This window comes from Trachymyrmex cornetzi, unplaced genomic scaffold, assembly GCF_001594075.2.
Source record: "Trachymyrmex cornetzi isolate Tcor2-1 unplaced genomic scaffold, Tcor1.1 scaffold147, whole genome shotgun sequence".
Classification (NCBI taxonomy): domain Eukaryota; kingdom Metazoa; phylum Arthropoda; class Insecta; order Hymenoptera; family Formicidae; genus Trachymyrmex; species Trachymyrmex cornetzi.
The window spans coordinates 5,935,063-5,939,238 of NW_017296059.1; the positions used below are offsets into that span (position 1 = coordinate 5,935,063).

Below are 4,176 nucleotides of genomic sequence, written 5' to 3' on the forward strand. Positions count from 1 at the left end.
TTTGCACTCACTGTATGTGCCTATATACATGTATTATGTATATATTACATATATATATATATCTATATATATATATGCATTATGTTATATTTATATATACGTATTATATTTTACATGGATCACGGGTAAATAAAGTACGAGTTTAAAGTACACACGAATTTTTTTTTAATTTTAATTGTGATTAATTTTAATCTTGATTTAACTTACTCATCATCTGTTTCTAATTCTTAGAACTAGAATAGAATAAAAAGTAAGTTAACCAAGATTAAAGTTAATCGATGTTAGTAGAAACAGCATTTATCATTTAAAAAAAAAAATTAAAAAGAATAGACCGAGTAAATTATGAATTTAAAATATGTTTAAAGTACAAGTTTATAATACACGAGTTTGTTATAACGAAAACAAAAATAGGTAGACTAAGTTTAACTCGGTTTCATTTTACCCGCGCATCGCTCCGTCGCGACGTCTCCGTGGTTACTGTTCGAATTACGTCGTTGGCGGCTTGCGTGGGGGTTCGCGGCCAACTTCCGGTTGTCAGCGGGCTGCGCTTCGTCGGACAGGAGTCTCAAGCCGCTTGCGCATCGAGGATTACGTGGAGGGAACGGCAGATTCCCGAGGATTCGAGGGAACTCACATCGGATTCCATCTCCGGCGGTGAGTATGCATGCTATTCTTGTCGTCGTAGTCTACATCTTTTAGATACATCGCGAAATGTTGAATGATGGAACGGCGCGATGCGGCGCACGTTGCGTGTCAAAGCGAGACCGTATCGATTTTCCTTTGAGCGACGCAGTCGCGCAGTCACCCGATATCGCGGGCGAATCTGTAACGCGGTCAGCGGAAATAAGGTGGACGAAATATTCATGATGTTTTCGAATATTTTCTAATATTAGCACTAGCCTTTATTATAAATTTCATTTCCTAAGAAAAGAAATATTATGTCGCGAGAAATTTTATCTCGGGAGCGTCAAATGTATACGATTTGAAGTTGTCTAAGAAGGGAAGGATGTAAAAAGGCGCGTAAAATAGAGTGAATTTACGCAACAGTCTAAACTTGAAAAAAATATACTCTAAAGGTTCGTATATACATACAATTCTATGCTAATGCTCGACGCTCATTTTTAGCGTCAAAATAGGTCACGTGGTCAAAATTGACGAATATGAAACAGAAATTAGGAAATTCAGATTATCTCATTGTTTAATTTCTAATTTGCCATCAATCTTTAAGGCGCAGTCCGATATAGAAAGAAAACGCTGATTGAAACGGAACATGGCGTGATTCGAAACGCCCCGTTTCCCGCGTAACGGTAGCTCCCGTGCGCGCGCACCTCGGGCGGTCACGTGGTCCGTGGAAGGTTGACCATCGCGCCGCACTTCACTGCGCTCATTCGCGGTCTGTCGCGGTCCGAACGTGGTGGTGGTTTCGTTGTGCGTGTGCGCGCTCGGGACGTGACGTGAAACCGTTCTGTTCCGTCACTATTACGGCGTATCCAGCGGCACGTACGGGACCGTCGTCAGTGCTAGTGACAGCCGGTCACCTCCGTCGGTGCTCCAGTTGAGGAAGCCGCACCGCCAGCAGACGCCAGCCTCGCCAGGTCTATCGATCCACTTCAAGGTTAGCGAGCGTAACCAAGAGCGCGCCGGCGATTAATGACTTGCTCTCGACGGCGCCTCGCTATGAGAGAGCATTCCCCGCGAATAAGCTAATTCGTTTATATATAGAGCGTGATGCACTACCTTCCTGTGCGCCTCAAGATATCAGAGGGTCGATTGTGTATCTTCAAATGAGGTGAAAATTACAAAAGTGAGCAAATTCACTAGAGTATTCATAATTTAATTGGTCAGTATCTAGTCAGTATCTATAACCTTTTTTCATTTTTCTAATTTTTACCTCTTTTCAAAATCCACAATCGACCTCCAGGTTTGTTCGCGTTGTACTTGAAATCCCCTAAAATTTTTGTATTTAAAACGAGATAAATATGTATTCGTGCGTTGAAAAGAGAGAGAGAGAGAGAGAGAGAGAGAGAGAGAAAGTGAAGATTTTCTGAATGCAAGCAACGCGAAAGACCTATCATCTTCCCATCCTTCGGCGCCGATTTCAACGGGGCGGATACGAGAGATCGATCCGCGATAGAACGCAGTAAAGATTAATCGAGCTTCTCGTACTTACTTGACTTACTTCGTACTTAACCCTTAGTACACACAATGGGTCATTCGTGTCCCAGATTAATTTTCATCACTTTAACAAAAATTATTAAATGATTCTTATATATATATACTTTAATATCCTTAGAAAGTATTTTTAAGATTGTATATTTTTGAAAATATTGTATATAAATGTTACAACTAATTATTCGATGTTTCTAATTTTTTGAAGAAAAGAAATATGCAAGAACACTACTCTTTAAATTTCTTGGAGTGAAATCTCACTCCAGAAGAGTTAAAATACTGCCACTATTTAAAAAGAGTAAAAAATTTGCAGTCTTGAATAAGAGTGATAGATTTTCACTCTTTTTTTTTTTGGAGTGCGATTTCACATTTTTGACGTGAGATTCATTCCAGAAAAGGAAAATTTCTTTCCTTTAGAATGAATCTTACTTCAAAAAAAAAAAGAGTGAAAATCTGCCATTCTTATTCAAGAATGCAAATTTTTCACTCTTTTTCAATAGTAGCAGTATTCTAACTCTTTTTTTAGAAGTAAGACTTCAAGAAATTTAGAGAGTATGATTAGGGCGATGCAAACAGACAAATTTATTTTTGTAGTTTATGTAGTGGTCATACAATTTTTTTTCTAAAATGGAAAAATGAAAAGTGAAAATTTTTTCCATTATTTTCAATGATAAAACTTTTTATTTGTCACGTTTCTGTCTTAGTGAAAAAATTACATATCGCTATCCAAAAAGTTTATTGTGCATCTTAAAATGAGGTGAAAATTACAAAAGTGAATAAATTTTGCACAAAGTGTTGACAAATAAAATTAAATATTCTATTGAATTTGCTCACTTTTGTCATTTTCAAGCTGCATCATATAGTTATGTTTCAAGGTACATAGACCTTTTAAATTGGTAATATACACTCATTTTTTTTATTTAAAATGAAATAGATATATATTTGAAGTTGGCGAAAGCGAGAAAGAAAATTTTAACGCAGTCCAATGCAATGACAAACAAACAGGTCTAAAGTGATACGAATAGACTTTCGATTGTGCAGCTACTCAGGAAAAATAAAATTCCCTTAATAATATTGCAAAGTCGCCGTAATCAGTCAGATGACGAACCCTTGGGAGTATTCGAGTATCCACGACAATTTAAACACGATCGTGAATACCGTAATCCAAGACTGACGTATTATTTCTTAGTGATTCTTTAATGAGTTTGAAATTAGTTCTTCGTCGGCGAGAAAGTTAGCGGGAAAGTTGTGGTCGTTTTGACGTGGGAAATTTTCGTAATTAAGAAGTTGACTCCACTTTTCGCCTCCCCCCCCCCCCATTTTCTCTTCACGAAAAAAATAAGATGTCGTAATTTATTTACGCTCGTGCGGTATTCGAGATCTTTCACTCTTCAAAAATTAATTAATATGGTCGTCAATTGAGTCTCCCAACAAATTTCCGCCTCACGCGGGGATAAAATCAATTTGAAATTCATCGACGAATCTGTCATTGCAAAACAGCTTGGAGATATTGGGATATCCTGTATGTACGTGCGCATGGCGACACTACGCCGTTCAATTTTCCGATTGAAATTTCCGATCGACGTATCGAAATTAAATTCGATCTCTCGTCAGTCGAGTAATTATTATAAATATGTTTACGGACAACTTTTACAATAATTCATCACGGATAATTGAGCTCGTGCATAATTATGTTAATTTTCTCATGTTTGTTACTCGGTATTCAAAAGTGTTATGCTTGAATGCGGATTTTACATTCGGATTTTATAAAACTTTCCTATTCCTATTATTTTCGTATGTCACGCTGTTTATCCTCGTTTTAGAATTGAGGATATTTATTGAAATAAACAAATGCTGATTGTGTATATTTTTCAGTTGCATTTTGAACAAATTACAAAGCCATTTTGGGCGATCTATTCGAATTTTAAAACAAAATTTAATTTATAATTTTACGCATTGTGTATTTTAATAAGTTTTTATGTATTTAAAAAATATATAAATATATAT

At 36.5% G+C, this 4,176-nt stretch overlaps 1 protein-coding gene across 3 annotated transcripts in view; it reads left to right on the forward strand.

Moving 5' to 3' along the window:
- The first annotated feature begins 543 nt into the window (after positions 1-543).
- Snap25 (Synaptosomal-associated protein 25kDa) overlaps positions 544-4,176 on the forward strand; it is a 51,643-nt gene continuing 48,010 nt past the window's right edge. For 2 of the 3 annotated variants that reach the window (XM_018502326.1, XM_018502323.1), the window contains exon 1: positions 1,404-1,615. The gene's annotated coding sequence lies outside the window, so the exon portion shown is untranslated. Of the gene's footprint in view, positions 655-1,403; positions 1,616-4,176 lie in introns of those variants that run through there. The other variant, XM_018502324.1, reaches the window with a different exon arrangement.